General features: G+C 39.7%; 1 protein-coding gene across 1 annotated transcript in view; it reads left to right on the forward strand.

Annotated features, from left to right (window-relative positions):
* LOC128377470 (NLR family CARD domain-containing protein 3-like) overlaps positions 1-21,449 on the forward strand; it is a gene marked incomplete at its 5' end in the record, with an annotated part of 227,995 nt that overhangs the window by 192,401 nt on the left and 14,145 nt on the right. The gene's annotated exons all lie outside the window — the stretch shown is intronic.

Below are 21,449 nucleotides of genomic sequence, written 5' to 3' on the forward strand. Positions count from 1 at the left end.
GGAGACATGAAACATATTTTAGACCTAATTTTTAGTTTATTTCTGATAGAAAAAAATGTAATGACTTCACAGCTGCCAAACATCCACCATATAAGGATGTGGGAGAGAAACAAGGAAGTGGACCGTGGAACCAAGGGCCAGGCTATGGCAGGGGCAAGAAGCAGGCAGAGGAATTTTCACCCACACTAATGAAGTTGTTAAATGTAGAAGCATGTCTGAGCAACTATCACTGATTATCTAACAACACGTGAGGTCTGATGTTAAATGTTATACTAAATGTTCTTAGCTTTTTGTCCAGTGGAGTAGTTTTCAGTTTTGTAACTTTTTAAACTATAAATACAGACTCCACAGCTGCAAAGCATACAGGTTGAAGTTGAGTGTTGCCAGATCACCAGGCCAAGTATTATTAATATCTTACTTTATCAGTCTTTATCAGTGCAGTTTTGTGCAGAAAACACACAGACCGGCCTGCCCAGTCCCTAAAACAAGCAGACCTACACTTTGGGCCTACTGTAGCCTACTCTGCGTTAATTCAAATGTGCCTCCGTGTAATAATTTAACATTACAGACTCAGATTATGATCATTTCTCCTGATGTAGTTTCAGTTTGACACATTTTTTAGAGTAGTTAAAATGTAGTGTAACAATAGTTTAGTACATTACCGTTTTAAATTGGCCTGTCCAACACTGTTATCTGTCAGTACAGCACACTGAGCCTTGTATGGGTGGAGGATTCCAGGTTGCTGGTTTGGCTGTTCGGGTTCTGGTTTTTCTCCTCGGGTTGCTGGCTTGGCTGTTCGGCTACTGGTTTTCCTCCTCCGTTAAGCATTTAAAGAAGTGATGACGGATAAACTCCTCTCAGTCCCTCCATCCTGCTGAAAGCTGCTGTGCTGTCCTGGGTTAATGTGCGTGAAAAGTCCTTTAGGTTGAAGTTCAGCAGAAGTGTAGATGCGCTCTACCATTTGGTTACAGGCTCACTGACATGCGCTCCTCCCCTTCAGCGTGTGCCAAAAAATATCAAACTTTTGGACGGGTGCGGCCCACTGCCCATGCGCAGTAGAGTTTCCCCAGCTGGAACAGAGACTTAACCCTTTAAAAGCCAGACCAAGACAAAAGCTATGGAAAAATTATTTTTTTGCATTTTTTGGTTTATTGTGACACAAATAACTACAAACAATTTTTTTTTTTTGAACTGACCACACAGTTTTATTTTTATAAAGATCTGCCAAATGGTTGAGCCGGCCACTTATGGTAAAAGTGCATTTTCTACAAAAATCATAGATTTTGATGTTTTAAACTGAAATAAAACTCAATTTTGCTTATGCTTACATACTTAACACCTTTGTTGGAAAATGAACAATACACAAAACCAGATATATTGTTAAAAATTAATAAATTATAATAGATAAATCTAGGAAAAACAAAAAAACGTAATGCAAAATGTCAATGTCTTGTCCATTTCCTGTGTTGGCCTAACTTGCTCATCTGTGTGGTGGTGCAACAGCACAAATAATGTTTTAGGGTAAGATGCATTTTATTTTCTGTGGTATGCTACATTCATACATTGTATTCTTGGGGATTTGCTGGTATCACAGCCAGACGATTGTGGGGCCTTGTTCCATAAAAAAGTTTAGCATCCATCTATCAATTATAAAATAGAAGGGAAATTGAAATGAAATACATGCTAGAATGTTAGAATTATGTTAGTTTGCAAATATCTGAGCTGAAATTAGGAGTACTACTAGTAGTAGTAGTAATACTATGAATCTAGAGGATTATTTAGCATATTTTCTTTCAAAATGGCTCTGAAACTGTGAAAAAAATCATAAAGCTAATCACATATCCATGAAATAAGAAGTACTACAAGTATTAGTCATAGTACCATTAATATACCAATTATTTACCATGTTTTCTTTGAAAATATCTCTGAAACTGTGAAACAATAATGTAGCTAAATTTTACTATACAAGGCCAATTCAACCATTTGGTTACACGTTTTTTCAAAAAAATATTTAGACCCTTTCTTAGATTTTTTTTGTGCAACAACTTTCATAATTCTGTTAAGCAAGTCTTCTGATACTATAGTATGTAAAAATAATATGCTTGCCTCCGAAAAGTTGACCAAAATCACCAAAGATCTGAGGAGTGAATTTTCCAATTTTCACTTCCTGTTAGGAAGCCGATTGAAAAACCATGCTGAACAGCAACACAGTGGCATCTAGTGGTTGTTTTGTGCATAACATCTGCTAGCCAAATGGTAGAGATGGTTCAATCAGGTGAAAGTTTGTTTTTGTTTTTTTTTCAACATGATATCAAGTCTCAAAATGTGCTCTACCAAACGGGCATTAAAGGGTTAAAGACAATTTTGAGCTCGCTAGTGGAGGCTCGATGAAAGTTTAACATATAAAACCTTCATGGATTAATAATTCACAATATAAAAAGGTCATAGTTTACTTTATGCAGGAGGAGGAGAGCTGTCAACGGGTTAACAGGAGTCTCTTTGGCTCAATGTAGGAAAATGTGTATAAAATGCGGTAGTGGAATAATAATTAATATTTATTATAATACATAGTTTGTGGTGTTTTATCCTTATTATTTCTAAATTTAAAAAATAATGGAAACTTTAAGGGAACAGTTAGATTGGGATAGATTAAGTTTTACGGTTTTATGTGTTTATTTTTTGTTATGTGCTCTCACAGTATTGTTTACATATTAGATTTAAGTTATATCATCTCATTTGTTTTGATATGCTCCTACAGTGCTTTGTGCTTGTGTTGCCTTTTTTTCTTATAACTTCTTTAACCTCATCATGAAATTCCATCAGGAGCTGTTGTTCAGCGGCCGTAAAGAATGACGCGCAACACCTTTCCATTTTCCAATTTGTGATTCTGTGATCGATGCCATGGGTCTATTTGAGAATGCCGTGAACACGCACTTATCCCAACTATCTACACCTGGCTTGACATAGCCGCGCCTTTTCATCCTGGCTCAGCAAACGTGCAACCGAATAAGCCAAGATGCGCCGGTCAGACTAGATCAAGCTGCGCTTGCTCAGTTATCCTGGATTTCTTTATTCTACTTTTGTGCAATACCCCTCAGATACACAGCAGCTATGTTGTAGGTTACGTTAGCACGCTGCTAACGTTAGCTGCGAAGCTACAGTTCATGTGAAGCAGAGCCGATGTTACTCACCTGGCAGATCAGCGTCCGCCTTCACTCTCCGCTCCTCTACCGAGTCTCCGTCGGTCCTTGTCTGGTCAAAGTTCTACTTGTTCTTCTAACTTTCTCCTCTCTGGATGTTTCTTGGTGACCTCTCTGTCTCCACTATGTTTGTGCCAGACGTTTCTCGCTTTCTCGCTTTCTGGTTAAAAGTTGTGTCTGGTCTCAAAATATTCCTAGTAACATCTACTCCAATGTCTCTGGATCATTTAGAGTCGATCCAAGCCAGTTTCCATTTATTTACATAGCATGGGGGATGCAAACACACGTTTTTGTCTCCATCTAGTGGTTGAACTGTGCTATTGTGACAGATTCAGCCAACTGCACTACTTTCTAGAGGGCGTAAGCCTACTGCTGGAGCCCAATTTTTTCTTCATTCATCAATATTTAAGATATAATATTTTATTCATAAAAATTTAATTTTTAATTTCCCTAATTTCTGAGCTGTGGAAATTAATGAAGGTAAAAGAAATGGAAGAATATTGACTCTTGGATGAAATTTTTCTTTAAATAGTGTCAGTTGCAGGACAAAAGTACCACATTTGTGTTTTGTGTATTTGCATAACTTTTTCTCTGAACACAGGAATAAGATCGTTCTCTAAAGCAAGTGTTAACTAAAATCAGTGTCCCAGATAAACAAGTTCAACTAGATGATTTTGAAGTAAGCTAAAAGTAATCCAAAAGTATTTAGAATACATTACTTTACTTAAGTAATCTAAGGGAATATATTACACATTACATTTTAGGACATGTAATCAGTAGATAAGGTTAAAGGAAGGTAAAATGTCTAAATGCATTGTAATTCTGTCATGTTTGACATCTCATACTTCAACTTCAGAGGTTTCACAAAATATATACTCATCTCGCTTTCCATGTTGTAATTTTGCTGTTTTGGTCTATTCTTTATGTACATGACATCTGACTTTCTGGGAAACAATTAGCCTTGTAACACACCTTTAATATAATATTGTCCATGTCAGAGGAACACACACAAAAACAGAAAACTGATGTGTAAAATCCAATGATCAGAAGTGTGCTGCTGACATTATTTTTGTTGAACGTAATGGACAGAAGAAAACAAATGCAGTCCTCACAGAGAAGCCATGATATATTTTATTATTAAGTAGTAGTATAATAATCTGATACAACAATTACTGTGAAATAAAAAGTCGACTATTGTACAGTGAATATGTAAAAATGTCTCTCTGAAAACACAAATATGAAGTTCTTCACCAAATTATTGTTGCTTCTTTGTGCTGGATGGATTTCTGTATTAAAGTGTGATGAACATGTTGGGCCTTGAGAGTAAGGGGAATGTACAGAACATAAAGACATCAGGAGGGTTCAGAAAAGTCAAGAAAATCTTATAAACTTCTGTTTGGAGTCTCCAACTGTAAACCTGCTTAAATACAATCTGCTGCTCTGTATCTGCGATTGTGAGGATTTCTGCTTTTAGACAGATAGTTCATATAAGCAGGATTAGTCCTCTTTAAACACATTTTAATATTTTAACAGTATTTTCCAAACGGAAATAAATGTACAAGTAGGATGAAACAATTTTCTTTTCTGGAAATGTGCCCTCTGACTCAGTTTTTGGTCTCTTAACTTTTATTTAACTTAATGACATCTAACAGCTGCTAGATGCTGCTCCAAGAAAACTTTACTGAAGTGAATATCAGAGTCAATAGATTTTACACAACAATTCAGTCCAGAGGAGATCATTTCACTACTTCTAATAGAAACTATATTCTGACATTAAAGCACAGTCAGTGATCCAAATGAAACCAGAGTGAAACCTCGTCCACCATCAACATTTAAACACAGGAAGCTGCTGTCACTTCCTGTTTCTATTGTTCACTGGTGAACAGAGTGAACAGTGATTTCAGCAGCTGTCTTCAGTCAGCAGTGTGACAGTTTGTCTCCACAGGAAGAGACTCTTACTCAGACAGAGGACACAGAGACAATGAAGAACCAGATGACCCAAACCTAAACCCAGGATACAGAGGTTCAGTGAATGTGGTGTTGAAGGTGTGGAGGTGGATCAGTATGTCAGAGGAGACTCTGTAGAAAGACAGAGTGCCAGCAGGACAGTCCACATACACTGCTACTCTGTTAGAGACAGAGGAGGAAGAGGAGGAGGAGGAGGAGGAGGAGGAGATGTATGTTTGCCTGTTATTGTGACGGACAGAGTAACCACCATCATTATCAGAGCAGGTCAGACTCCAGGACTGATCGTTCCATCCAAACACACAGTCATAACTGTCTCCTTTCCTGCTGATTCCTCTGTAACTCACTGATATACTAACCCCTCCTCTCCACTCGACCTCCCAGTAACAGCGACCAGTCAGACCATTACTACACAGCAGCTGAGGACAGGAGTCAAATCTGTCTGGATGATCAGGATATGACTGACGCTCCTTCACACGTGTCACCTTCCTGTTGTTGTCAGACAGTTTGAGGTTTCTGTTTACTGTGTTTGTGTCCAGTGTGAGTTCACAGAAATCTGATGAAGAGAAGAAGAAGAAACTACAGCAATGATGTATAATCTAACCTTTACTAATTGGCATTTTCAAAAAGGTTTATCATCTGACACACCTGATGGATTTATTCTCTGTTTAACTTCTGATCTGTTGTTCATTTCTATAAAGTTTCATGATGACACATTTTGTCAGTAATGTTTTAATGAATAAATACCACAAAGACCAACTTTGTATTTAAAGAGAAACTGACTGTGTGCTGTTTAGTTGTCATGAATCAAATTCAATCCATACTTACACTTCTTCAGACCAGGTTTTAACCACTGCTCTCCACCATGGTCCACCCTGGAGGAAGAAACACAGTCAGAATGATTTTCTATCCAATATGAGTCCTAACTGCTGTTCAACATGAAGCAGTATTCCTCAGTTTGTCAGAGTGACACAGAAACAGGCTGAAACTCATCTGTCTCAACTGTCTGCTGGATTCTTTCACTGAAGTCTGAGAGGAAAAGACCTGAAGAAGAAGATGTGATGAACAAATATGTCCTCCCACATGATAAATCACTAGGTTAAATATTGATCTCCGCATGTTGTCATTTCAATCAATTTGTCCAGTGTTCACACATGAACAACTACAGTGTTCATAGATCACTCTTTTACATGATCAGCTAACCCTAACCCACCACACAAGTAACATAAGGTATAGCAGCATCCATAGCAACAGGAAGTCTGCAGCAATCTACTGTAATAACTACAGAACTAAACATCTTATAGATTCACTCAACAAATATTACAAAAATAAAATGCACTTCATGCGAGAAATGTTTTTAAATGCAATTATCTATTTTCCACTAAGAATAAAATGATTTCACAGACTAGTCACATGATGTGGGCACCGGCCAATATAAAAGAATAGGCCAAAAAACATCTGTATTTAAGAGTGTCCTCTGTGAGTTTTTACCTGAGAGTGTCCAGTCTCCAGTGTGGATCCTCTAGTCCGGCAGCCAGCAGCTTCTCTCCTGAGTCTCCTGGATGATTGTAGCGCAGGTCCAGCTCTCGTAGATGGGAGGGGTTGGAGCTCAGAGCTGAGGCCAGAGAAGCACAGCCTTCCACTGTGATCAGACATCCTGACAGACTGGAAATAAGAAAACAGACAACTCAAAAAATCATTGTAGCAGAAAAATCTTAAAGATGTTTACCCTCTTCTAACATGAACCATATATCAACATCAGAATCCTGACCTGAGGGTCTCCAGTTTACAGTGTGGACTCTCCAGTCCAGCAGAAAGCTGCTTCACTCCTGAATCCTGCAGGTTGTTGTTACTCAGGTCCAGATCTCTCAGACTAGAGGACTGGGAGCTGAGAACTGAGGACAGGGCTGCACAGCTTCTCTCTGAAAGGTTACAGACATTCAGCCTGTGGAAGAAAAGTAAATATCTAGTTATAAAATGTAATGTGATTATACACCTATTTTAGAGAATACAATTATTTTAATACGTATGTTTAAAAACTGTGTGTGTGATTTTAAATAAAACTAAATATAACTCAGGGAAAATGGCTATTCAAAGCCAGTCACACTTTACAATCTACTGAATCCCCACCTGAGAGTTTTCAGTGAATGTTGACTCTCTAGTCCAGTAGATAGTACTTCCACTCTTCCATCCTGCAGGTTGTTATTACTCAGGTCCAGCTCTCTCAGGCTAAAGGACTGGGAGCTGAGAACTGTGGACAGAGCTTCACAACTTCCCTCTGATAGGTTGCAGCCAGTAAGCCTGAAGAATGACATCACTTTAATTAATTAAACATATCAAATATTTAAAAAGCACCTTATAAATTAATTCAGTCACATTTGTCACATTTGTACATCTCTCTGACATTCATATATGAAACTTACGGAAATCATGAATACTTGATTCTCTTGACCTTTTTAAATTCTGATTTATTCTAACTTCTCTGTGCAGATCCTGCACCGTATGCCATTATATTAATGTTGTATGCCAAAAGGAAGTCAATTATTTGTACAGCATAAAAATGATTTCGTGTGTAGTTATTAAAAGTGAGATGTAGATGCCACCAGAACCAGCATTACACGCAATGTACAAGAACATGTGGCTTACAGTACTAAATGTGAAGAAACAGACCTGTATAAATAGTATATACCCATCTTTACACAAATACCACAATATTTAATATTAAGCTCAGCTACACTCTTATTAATGATTCATATTTGGCATCAGTGCACATGTGTTTGTTGCTCTAATGAAGTGCTAAATTGCTAACAAAAACACACAAGCTCATCTAAAAAGTAGCTGATCCAGGGCACGTTGACATTTTTAATTCGTTTTAAAGGATTCACTGTTAGTGGCAAAATAATAAAAATCTTAAATATAACTTTTTCACTTAGGTAGGCACACCTAGTACATTTGTTATAGTTTGTTTTTTGTAAACATTTATTTGTAATAACGAAACCCTGAAGCCTGAAATTTAATTAATGCAGACATAACATGTTTTGTCTTTGCTGGTGAAAAGATGTATATCAAGGAACTCTGAAACCAGTAAAATTAGTTCTCGTATTCCCTCACTGTATTTTATGTGGTTGCCATGGTAACAAGGCAAGCCACGGTAGCATCACATAGCCTTGTGACTTCACTACAGTGGCACCTGTACTTTCTTTACTTCTGCTCTAGCTGAGTCATCATGTTTACATAAAAAAATAATTTAGCGGTATTGACAGCCGATTTCTTTCTGATAGCACTTGAAGAAGGGCTAATCCACCCAGGAGTCCATATGTGGTCAACAAGGACCTGTGTAAGTGTACTGGCTATGTAACTGATTTGTAAACATTTTAACCAACTTCTAAACCCTGACCTGAGGGTTTCCAGTGCACAGTGTGGACTCTCCAGTCCAGCAGAAAGCTCCTTCACTCCTGAATCCTGCAGGTTGTTGTTACTCAGGTCCAGATCTCTCAGACTAGAGGACTGGGAGCTGAGAACTGAGGACAGAGCTGCACAGCTTCCCACTGAGAGTTTGCAGCCACTCAGCCTAAAGAAGGATTAGTAATGAACATTATAAGTTCGATTTCTCTTCCATGAAACAAACTTTTCTTGATATTGTTTATAATCAAATAGCGGGCAACTACTAGTCTAGTCATCCATCCACTTACAGAGCTTTTGTTGAAGCTTTGACCACTGGCAGCAGCATCAGAAGAATCCTATCTGAATAAAAGTATTCCTTCAAGTCAAACACATCCAGATCTTTTTCTGATGACAGTAAGATGGAGACCAGAGCTGAGCACTGAGCAGGAGACAGTTTCCATCTGCGGGCACTTGTATAAGTCAAGTACTGTTGGATCTCCTTCACAAGAGACCGACCACTCAGTTCAGACAGACAGTGCAATAGACTGATGCTTCCCTCTGCAGACAGATTCTCACCAATCTTCCTCTTGATGTAATCGCCTGTTTCCTGATTGGTCTGTGAGCTATTTCCTGTCTGTGTCAGCAGGCCTCGTAGAAGAGTCTGATTGGTCTGCAGTGAAAGACCCAGGAGGAAGCGGAGGAACAAGTCCAGGTGTCCATTTGGTCTTTTTAAGGCCTCGTCCACAGCTCTCTGGTGGAGATGTTTTAAATCAGGTTTTCCCTTAAAGACTTTAGATGTTTGTTGTTCCAGCAGATTGACTCCAGACTTGATGAATGTCAGATGGACATGAAGAGCAGCCAGAAACTCCTGAACACTCAGATGGACGAAGCAGAACACCTTGTCCTGGTACAGTCCTCTCTCCTCTTTAAAGATCTGTGGGTACACTGAGGCTGCTCGGTTACTGATGTCACACTCAATCAGGTCTGATTCATAGAAGAACAGGTTGCCTTTCTGCAGCTGCTCAAAAGCCAGTTTTCCCAGAGACTCAATCATCTTCCTGTTCTCTGGACTCCAGTGTGGATCTGTCTCAGCTCCTCCATCATACTTGACAGTCTTCCTTTTAGATTGAAGCACCAGGAGGTGGATGTACATCTCAGTCAGGGTCTTGGGCAGCTCTCTTCTCTCTCTGCTTTTCAACACATCCTCCAGAACTGTAGCAGTGATCCAGCAGAAGACTGGGATGTGGCACATGATGTGGAGGCTTTGTGCTGTCTTTATGTGGAAGATGATGGTGCTGGCCTGCTCCTCATCTCTGAATCTCTTCCTGAAGTACTCCTCCTTCTGTGGGTCAGTGAACCCTCTGACCTCTGTCACCATGTCGACATAGCAAGGAGGGATCTGATTGGCTGCTGCAGGTTGTGTGGTTATCCAGAGGCGAGCAGAGGGAAGCAGTTTCCCCCTGATGAGGTTTGTCAGCAGCACATCCACTGAGGTGGATTCTGTAACATCAGTCAGGATCTCAGTGTTGTGGAAGTCCAGAGGAAGTCGACACTCATCCAGACCATCAAAGATGAACACAACCTGGAACTCTTCAAACCTGCAAATTCCTGCTTCTTCACTTTCAGCAAAGAAGTGATGAACAAGTTCCACCAAGCTGTACTTTTTCTCTTTCAGCCCATTCAGTTCTCTGAAAGTGAATGGAAATGTGAAGTGTATGTCCTGGTTGGCTTTGTCTTCAGCCCAGTCCAGAGTGAACTTCTGTGTTAAGACTGTTTTCCCAATGCCAGCCACTCCCTTTGTCATCACTGTTCTGATTGGTTTATCTCTTCCAGGTAAGACTTTAAAGATGTCTTCTTGTCTGATTGTTGTTTCTGGTCTGTCTGGTTTCCTGGATTCTGTTTCATCATTGACCTCTGCAGTCTCTCCCTCAGTGATGTAGAGCCCTATGTCAATCTGATTCGGAGGTGTTGGGTTTCCTGCTTTAGCAATTGCCTGAAACAGACACTGGAACTTCTCCTTCAGGTTAGACTTGACTTTGCGCTGGTACTCAGCAAGAATCTCTGAAGGAATGAACAAGTGACATAGATGAGACGATGTGATAGAAAATATGAATCATAAAATAATTTTCTTATCATGTGGGATCTATTCAGCTCAATGGAGTTTCATATCCTTATTTGGAGTTTCATGGTATTATGGAAAGATAAATTAATAACATTAAACATGTAAGAAGTCTAATTAGCTGCCATTTAAACTTCATCATCTCAAACCTTTCCAACATCAGAACATTTTCTGGATTGTTTTGAATGTGACTGTCCAACATTCACATCCACTTTACACAGTGATTCCTCAAGTTTGTGGGGGTAAGAAACTTCTCTCATAAAGTATAATGGGTTTAATTGTTGGTTTTGGAGCAATCCAACAAAAAATTGAGGATCCAGCAGTAAAACTTGTACGAGTAACACAAGGCAAAAATGTGTGCTTTGCCTGAGCATCTGTGACTTCCCACCAGTCAAAACTTACGACTTTTGGATGAGAAGAGAAACACCCTGAAGAATCTAAAACAAGTCCATCCATGACATCACATTTTCAATCTTTCTATGACTTACCTGCAGGTTCTGGGATGGCGTTTGACAAATGTTTCACTACATCATTCTTCTTCATCTTCTTCAAAATCACGCTGGTGACTTTAATAGTGTTAATACAGTAGCTCTTGAACATCTGATCCACAGTGTCCATTCTGTCTGCATTCTCCAGTTGACACTTTGGGATCGCTTTGAAGCCATCGAGGAGCCCCCGCTGCCACAGGTACCACTTGAATTCTTTAAAGTCTTCAGATCCCAAATCCCTCAAACAATCCAAGAGGACCTCTTTAAGATTTTCCATCTTTTGTCCTGCTAAGGTCTAAAGGTATGACAAAAACATTGTATTTAATAAACAATTACACATTATTAGATTTTTTTTGATTACTCAAACAAACACTTATGCATTTAATTATAATATTAAATGTTGATGTTATAATAATTATTATTATAGCCCATGTTTCCTGACAAAGCATAATACAACCGTTAATGAAATGGATTTAGTTGAAGATTAATTTAATGATTCTTTTGTTAATATTGGACCTAGTTAGTCATTAGTGGAACTGTGTCCTGATTTGGACACACTCCACTGACATTGTCTGAGTTGGACACATCTGGTCTCAGGCACTTTCTGTCTTTTTGCTGGGATTATTGTTGCTGACTGACACCAAAGCGTAAGTACAAATACATATTAAATGCTATTTACTTATCCAGGTTCTACATGAAAGTAACTTTGATAAGAGACAGTCTGACACTGTTTAAAAAATGATAACTGATGACAACGTTTTGTGTGTGTCTGTGTACATGTGTTAAATCTGCAGTATAAATAAACATATGTTCATTTAAACTCTTACCAAACAAGTTCACACAATGCTGATTAAGCGTATCACTGTCAGAGATTTTGAATTTTCACATCTGGCATGTCATGGTTATGTAGCAATTTATGGAGACATGAAACATATTTTAGACCTAATTTTTAGTTTATTTATGATAGAAAAAAAGGTAATGACTTCACAGCTGCCAAACACCACCATATAAGGATGTGGGAGAGAAACAAGGAAGTGGACCATTGAACCAAGGGCCAGGCTATGGCAGGGGCAAGAAGCAGGCAGGCTTACGTCTTGATTTGCCTCTGAGAGGAATTTATTAATGAAGTTGTTAAATGTAGAAGCCTGTCTGAGCAACTATCACTGATTATCTAACAACACGTGAGGTCTGATATTAAATGTTATACTAAATGTTCTTAGCTTTTTGTCCAGTGGAGTAGTTTTCAGTTCTGTAACTTTTTAAACTATAAATACAGACTCCACAGCTGCAAAGCATACAGGTTGAAGTTGAGTGTTGCCAGATCATCAGGCCGAGTATTAATAATATCTTACTTTATCAGTCTTTATCAGTGCAGTTTTGTGCAGAAAACACACAGACCGGCCTGCCCAGTCCCTAAAACAAACACACCTACACTTTGGGCCTACTGTACTCTGCCTTAATTCAAATGTGCCTCCGTGTAATAATTTAACATTACAGACTCAGATTATGATCATTTCTCCTGATGTAGTTTCAGTTTGACACATTTTTTTTAGAGTAGTTAAAATGTAGTGTAATAATAGTTTAGTAGATTACCGTTTTAAATTGGCCTCTCCAACACTGTTATCTGTCAGTACAGCACACTGACCCTTGTATGGGTGGAGGATTCCGGGTTGCTGGTTTGGCTGTTCGGGTTCTGGTTTTCCTCGTCCGTTACGCATTTAAAGAAGTGATGACGGATAAACTCCTCTCAGTCCCTCCATCCTGCTGAAAGCTGCTGTGCTGTCCTGGGTTAATGTGCGTGAAAAGTCCTTTAGGTTGAAGTTCAGCAGAAGTGTAGATGCGCTCTAACATTTGGTTACAGGCTCACTGACATGCGCTCCTCCCCTTCAGCGTGTGCCAAAAAATATCAAACTTTTGACGGGTGCGGCCCACTGCCCATGCGCAGTAGAGTTTCCCCAGCTGGAACAGACAATTAAAGACAATTTTGAGCCCGCTAGTGGAGGCTCGATGAAAGTTTAACATATAAAACCTTCATGGATTAATAATTCACAATATAAAAAGGTCATAGTTTACTTTATGCAGGAGGAGGAGAGCTGTCAACGGGTTAACAGGAGTCTCTTTGGCTCAATGTAGGAAAATGTGTATAAAATGCGGTAGTGGAATAATAATTAATATTTATTATAATACATAGTTTGTGGTGTTTTATCCTTATTATTTCTAAATTTAAAAAAATAATGGAAACTTTAAGGGAACAGTTAGATTGGGATAGATTAAGTTTTACGGTTTTATGTAAAACCCCATATGTAAAAAATGATAACTGATGACAACTTTTTGTGTGTGTCTGTGTACATGTGTTAAATCTGCAGTATAAATAAACATATGTTCATTTAAACTCTTGCCAAACAAGTTCACACAATGCTGATTAAGCATATCACTGTCAGAGATTTTGAATTTTCACATCTGGCATGTCAGGGTTATGTAGCAATTTATGGAGACATGAAACATATTTTAGACCTAATTTTTAGTTTATTTCTGATAGAAAAAAATGCAATGACTTCACAGCTGCCAAACACCACCATATAAGGATGTGGGAGAGAAACAAGGAAGTGGACCATGGAACCAAGTAAATTGCCTCTGAGAGGAATTTACTAATGAAGTTGTTAAATGTAGAAGCCTGTCTGAGCAACAATCACTGATTATCTAACAACACCTGAGCTCTGATATTAAATGTTATACTAAATGTTCTTAGCTTTTTGTCCAGTGGAGTAGTTTTCAGTTCTGTAACTTTTTAAACTATAAATACAGACTCCACAGCTGCAAAGCATACAGGTTGAAGTTGAGTGTTGCCAGATCATCAGGCCGAGTATTAATAATATCTTACTTTATCAGTCTTTATCAGTGCAGTTTTGTGCAGAAAACACACAGACCGGCCTACCCAGTCCCTAAAACAAACACACCTACACTTTGGGCCTACTGTACTCTGTGTTAATTCAAATTTAACATTACAGACTCAGATTATGATCATTTCTCCTGATGTAGTTTCAGTTTGACACATTTTTTTTAGAGTAGTTAAAATGTAGTGTAACAATAGTTTAGTACATTACCGTTTTAAATTGGCCTCACCAACACTGTTATCTGTCAGTACAGCACACTGAGCCTTGTATGGGTGGAGGATTCCAGGTTGCTGGTTTGGCTGTTCGGGTTCTGGTTTTTCTCCTCGGGTTGCTGGTTTTGGCTGTTCGGGTTCTGGTTTTCCTCCTCCGTTAAGCATTTAAAGAAGTGATGACGGATAAACTCCTCTCAGTCCCTCCATCCTGCTGAAAGCTGCTGTGCTGTCCTGGGTTAATGTGCGTGAAAAGTCCGTTAGGTTGAAGTTCAGCAGAAGTGTAGATGCGCTCTAACATTTGGTTACAGGCTCACTGACATGCGCTCCTCCCCTTCAGCGTGTGCCAAAAAATATCTAACTTTTGGACGGGTGCGGCCCACTGCCCATGCGCAGTAGAGTTTCCCCAGCTGGAACAGAGACTTAAAGACAATTTTGAGCCCGCTAGTGGAGGCTTGATGAAAGTTTAACATATAAAACCTCCATGGATTAATAATTCACAATATAAAAAGGTCATAGTTTACTTTATATGCAGGCAGAGGAGAGCTACAACAACAGTTTTACAGAAGTCTCTTTGGCTGAATGTAGGAAAATGTGTATAACATATGGTAGTGGAATAATAATTAATATTTATTATAATACATAGTTTGTGGTGTTTTATCCTTATTATTTCTAAATTTAAAACATAATGGAAACTTTAAGGGAACAGTTAGATTGGGATAGATTAAGTTTTACGGTTTTATGTGTTTATTTTTTGTTATGTGCTCTCACCGTATTGTTTACATTAGATTTAAGTTATATCATCTCATTTGTTTTGATATTGTAAGGATTACGGCCAGTTTGCTTTTGTTTGAACCTGTACTATAAGATATACGCCCTGACTGTTGTGACCATAGACATAGCCTATATACGTAGACACCACATTGACTGTGGAGAGGTCTAAAGCGCCGCCATCTTGGTACAGGGCTAGCAGAGGCAGTAGTGCAGGTATATTTATGGAGGTAAGAGCTACTCCACAGTTTCAAAGTAGAATTATTCACTGAAATCTCGACCCATTTCCAAACGGTTTGATTTGTTAAAAACGTGTCAGTCTATCTGTCTGACATTTGTAACAAACAACCCGTGTGAATATATGTTGACAATTGAGCCATTTTATTGAATTTTACTGAACCAAGATGGCCGCCATGTAGGCAGCAGCAGTCAATGCGGCGTCTACGAATATATGTCTATGGTTGTTGTGACCTTGTTTTTTATGTTTGGCCATTTTACGTTAACCCGTTATGAGTAGTTACGTATTGTGTATGTTTTGAAAGCCACTTATTTTAATTTCATGTGGGATTTATGGATATAGTAAATTACAATACAATAGTGCAATGTGAACAGTTATGAAATATTGTTGCAGACAAGCAGGTGCTAAAGGAGTGTGGAGACTTACTTTGTTTGGGCTGAGCGCTACTGAAACACGAAGTCTCACCAACAGGAGTGCTTGAAAAAGACTTAATCTTTACTTCAAAGCTGTTATCAATCATCCAAAATACTTCACACAAACTTCAGACTGTGTTCATAGAGATTTAACAGATTCAGACTTTATCTTTACATTAAAACTGTTAACAGTCATTCAACATACTTCATAAAAAGTTCAGACTGTGTTTCATCATAATTTAACGTGATCCCTGCTGCTCCTCAATTACGTCTGTCCGCGCTGAGCCGATCTGTAGTTCATTAGCACCATCTAGTGGACAGACAGTAGAACTACACTCGATGCTTGATTACTTCAACAGTGACTGGTTAGACTTTTTATGTCACACAAGGAGGTGATGTGTCTTATATAGTGTTTCGTAATTTTGAGTTTCAGTAAAATATAATGGAAAATATCATCGATAATAAATATCGAATTTGTTATAATTTACATGACCCCAAAACATCATCACATAGAAAAACTTTGGTGTTTCTGTGATAAATTTTGGAATTGAAAACAGATTAGTTTTGGATAGAAGTTGCTACAATAGTTATGCAATAACTGGATTATTATTAAAAAACAAACAAAACAATTAAAAACATTATAGTTTTAGCTGTAGTCCAGAAAAATAACTTTGGGGTGATAACAGATAAATTGATTCATGCTTTACCGAAAGTTTTTAACTTGAGTGAGTTTCATTTTAGCTGGTCAATTAGCACCATCTAGTGGACAGATAACAAAACTATCATCTGATGAAGTTCTGTTATGATTTCTCTGAAACTGACTGGTTAGACACATTTTCACGTCACTCTGATGTTTGTTTAGACTTGGACTGTGAAGTTATGAGGATGTGACAACGTCCTCAGATCAAATGCTCACAGACAGCAGGACTGACGAGGGAGAATGAGCAGCTTCTTCTCTCCCAGTGTTTCCTCTACACATGAAGGTGGAAAGTGTCTGTAAGTTGACCTGAAGTGAGTTCAGCAGGTGAGAATCCTACCAGAGAAATCTGTAAATGTCTGATGAACACCATCACTTTGATCACATTGTGCTGAGAGAGAGAGAGAAGGAAAGAAAGAAGGGAGGTAGGCCTACAGACAACATGGTTGTTCAAAGACTTGTACTACAATTACTTGAAAGAGGTCTTTCTCTTAATGATAATTTTGGTGATTTTTTATATTTTTCTTCTTGTTACCAAATGATGACCCAGTGACATCCTTCATCATGAAGAGTTTGGTCTCTACAGACAAATAAGATAGATTAGAAATAATTGAACAGTGACACTGCACATGACATTTGTTAACAATATAAAATCGTAAGTCAGATCCTTTAACTGATCAGACATGAGCAATTCTGTTCTCTGATGAAGCTCATGAGATACAGTTAAGAGCTGCGGCAATCACTACAGATGTTGCATTTAGAATATTTACCACTGATGACTTCATGAACATATTGAGCATGTCTTATGATCACATTGTGTTGTATCACTGTTTGTGTGCTGCCTCTAAGGCATTCTTTTATTTCTTACAAATTTCTCCTTTGAATGATTATTTGTGTTTGTTTCAGTTAAAACAATGTATTGACATCTTCTCTTAAGTTTAACTTGTCTTTAAGAAAGACTTATTTTGATATTTGATTACTGATGACTTCACATCCTGTCAAGTCACTTCCTGATAGCTCATTTCCTGTTTATGTTCACTCCCTGGTTGCTCAGAAAAGCATGGCAGACATCTTATGCATGCTCTGAATTTAATCTGTCTCTGTCCGCTAAAAAGCATCATAGAAGCAATGCCGTAAGTTCATTTATTTAATGTTTAGAATGTTAAAAAGAGATAAATAGTAATGTTTTGATAAAAAGTAGATTTGATAAGTGGTTAAAAATTAGTTTATTTACATTTATTTACAAGCTAAGAAACATGCTAGTAGACATTTTAACTTCTACTTAAAGTGCATACAGTGATGTAAATCTATGTTTATGGTCGTGCAATGTCATATTTAGTTAAAAACACGGATACTGAATATTTTGTATGGTTTGTTCACAGTTTTCACCAGCATGTTAATGAAGAGGTGTGACAGTAAATGGTTGACCTTACTACGACTCTGTCTTCATTGGCGATGGTTTAACTTGGTGTTTAGTCAGAGTTCTGACACACTGCACGAGAACACTACAGTGAAAAGGCAACATTTGATGTTTTGAAGTGGTCAAGATGGCAACGAGCAACAAGTCATCTGTATCTAGTGCTAAGAGCAGCAAGACATCGGCATCAGCGGCAAGCGTGGCTCGTGCTAGAGCTAAAGCAGAAGCTGCCAAGGTGAGAGCATCATATGCTAGCCAAGAGGCTAAACTGAAATTAGAAAAGGCTGCCAGAGAAGCAGAAAGGATAACAAAAGATGCTCAAAATCAGTTGGAAGTCACTAGGATAGACACAGAGTTGGAAGTGCTAACACTACATCGAGAAGCAGATGCAGCTATGGTAGAGGCACAAGTGTGGGAAGATGCTGCAGAAATGCATGATGTAATGGAAAATATAAAATCTGAATCAGAAGAGATCAGACTGCGACGCACCAGTGATTATGTTGAATCTCAAATTCAGCTTCAGAATCAGTCTCCCTCCCCAATCTTACTGGTTCCCCCTGTCGAACCCTCAGTAAATGCGGGTTCACGAGACAGCTTCAAGACATCACGACCAACTGTACACATTACAGGATCACAACCTATCAACAACAAGCCCAAGACTGGAAAAGGTAACGAAACTCAACTACCTGCACCAAACCTACCTCAGTCAACCAGACTTGAGTCAAAGTTTAAGGCAGAAGGGGAAAATCCCTTCATGAACGTACCTCAGTACCATACTCCCCAAGGTATGCCTCCGGCTGGAACATCCGTTTTCCCAGATCCATTTGCACAATATTTAGCACGACGAGATTTGGTTACGTCAGGACTGTACCAATTTGACGATAGGCCAGAGAACTTCCGTGCATGGCAGTCCTCATTCACCAATGCAGTGGCTGAAGTTAATCTCACAGCAACCCAAGAATTGGACCTCATGACCAAATGGTTAGGCAAAGAGTCCAGCGAACAGGTGAGACGCATACGTTCAGTGCATGTAAACAATCCCAAACGAGCCTTAGACAAAGCATGGGAGAGACTGCGTGACTGCTATGCCGCTCCTGAAATAATTGAACAGTCACTGTTTCAGCGGTTGGACAGCTTTCCTAAGATTTCAGCCAAGGATCACACTAAATTACGTGAACTTGGAGATCTGCTCATGGAGATACGAGGCGCCAAGGAGGAGGGATATCTCATGGGCCTATCGTATCTAGATACCTCTCGTGGAATTGGACCAATTGTGGAAAAGCTCCCTTATGGGCTTCAGGAGAAGTGGGTGTCATCTGGGTCATGGTACAAAGAGGACAACCATGGTCGCTTCCCTCCTTTTGATTATTTTTGTGACTTTGTGTGCTATGAGGCAAAGAAGCGAAATGACCCTAGCTTCATTCATCAAAGCAGCAATGCAACACCCGCAAAACCAGAAAAATTCACTGTGAGGAATTTCAGCAACAAACCCATCACAGTACACAAAACCGATGTTTCTACAACCAATAATGACCCTAACAAGAACTGCCCACTACACCTCAAACCGCATCCACTTAAAAGATGCAGGACATTCAGAAACAAATCCCTTGGAGACAGGAAGGCCTTTCTAAAAGAGAAGGGTATATGTTTCAAGTGCTGTTCTTCAACCACTCACCTCGCCAAAGACTGCAAGTTTTTTGTGAAGTGCTTTGAATGTGACAGCACCAATCATGATGCAGCCATGCATCCTGGTCCATCACCTCAATCTGTCATGGCTTCTCCACCGCCACAAGACAATGGCGGGGAGAGAGAAGATAATGTGACCGATATTACAACAAGCTGCACTGAAGTTTGTGGTCTAGGTCAATGGGGTCGCTCATGCTCTAAGATCTGCCTCACAAAGATCTATCCCAAGGGTTTTAAGAACAAAGCCATCAAAGCCTATGTAATTCTTGACGACCAGAGCAATCGGTCCTTAGCCAGACCAGAATTTTTTGAACTGTTCGGCGTGGAGAGTACACCGTTCTCGTACCATCTGAGAACATGCTCTGGCATCATAGAAACATATGGCAAGAAAGCAGAAGGATTCCAGATCGAGTCACTGGATGGCAACGTTCTCATCTCTCTTCCATCGCTCCTTGAATGTCTTGAGATCCCGAACAATCGGGCGGAGATCCCTACACCCAGCGCAGTTTTGCACCAGCCTCATCTTCATCACATTGCCAGACATATTCCAGAACTGGACCCAGAAGCAGAAATACTTCTGCTACTTGGAAGAGATGTGCTCAGAGCACACAAGGTCAGACAACAGATAAATGGACCACATGATGCTCCCTTTGCCCAACGTCTGGATCTGGGCTGGGTAGTGATAGGAGAGGTGTGCTTGGGTAACGTACATAAGCCGACAGTTAACTCATACAAGACACATGTGCTGGATAGTGGCCGTCACTCCATTTTTCAACCTTGTACGAGCTTTATGCACGTCAAGGAAACTCCACCAAGCTTTAACAGGCCTAGTAAATCACCAGAGAGGTTGCTGGGAAGGACAGTGTTCAGCCAGAATGAGCATGACAATAAGCCTGCTCCATCAATAGAAGACATCCTCTTCCTAAAAATAATGGACACAAGTGTCTACAGAGATGACGCCAACAATTGGGTTGCCCCCTTACCGTTCAAAGAGCCACGTCAGCGCTTGCCAAATAACAGAGGGCTGGCGGTCAAGCGGTTTGCATCTCTGCAACGAAACTTCAAGAGGAAACCTGAGATGCAGGACCAGTATGTATCATTTATGGAGAAGATCTTCACTAATGGTCATGCAGAGGTAGCACCGCCACTGGATCAAGACGAAGAGTGCTGGTATCTCCCGTCATTTGGGGTATATCACCCACAAAAGCCCAACCAAATCAGGGTAGTTTTTGATTCCAGTGCCCAGTACTCTGGTGTCTCTCTTAATGACACACTTCTCACGGGCCCTGATCTTAATAACTCTCTCCTTGGAGTCCTCCTACGCTTCAGGAAGGAGAGAGTTGCAATCCTGGCGGACATCCAGCAGATGTTCCACTGCTTTTTGGTGCAAGAAAACCACCGCAACTTCCTCCGATTTTTGTGGCACCAGGACAATGACCTCAGTAAGCCAGTTATCGAGTACCAAATGAAGGTCCACGTTTTTGGCAATGCCCCATCTCCTGCTGTTGCCATCTATGGACTGCGAAGAGCCATTGAAGAAGGTGCCCAGAAGCATGGTGCTGACACAGTGAAGTTTGTCAAAAGGCACTTTTATGTGGATGACGGCTTGATATCTTTGCCATCAGAGATAGAGGCTATTGACCTACTCCAGCGTACACAAGCCTCACTCGCCGAGTCGAACCTCCGCTTGCACAAATTTGTGTCAAACTGTCAGGCAGTGACTGAAGCTTTCCCGCCAGAGGATTGTGTTCCAGTCATCAAAGACCTAGATTTCAATGGAGAAACGGCACCCACACAGCGGAGCTTAGGCTTACTCTGGGAGATCACGTCAGACACATTTACCTACGCAACATCAACTGCTAGTAAACCATTTACTAGACGTGGAGTCCTATCTACTGTCAACAGTGTCTTTGACCCCCTAGGTCTACTGGCACCTGTCACAATCCAGGGAAGAGCCCTTCTAAGGGA

Source organism: Scomber japonicus, chromosome 17 (assembly GCF_027409825.1).
Source record: "Scomber japonicus isolate fScoJap1 chromosome 17, fScoJap1.pri, whole genome shotgun sequence".
NCBI classification, from domain to species: Eukaryota; Metazoa; Chordata; class Actinopteri; order Scombriformes; family Scombridae; genus Scomber; species Scomber japonicus.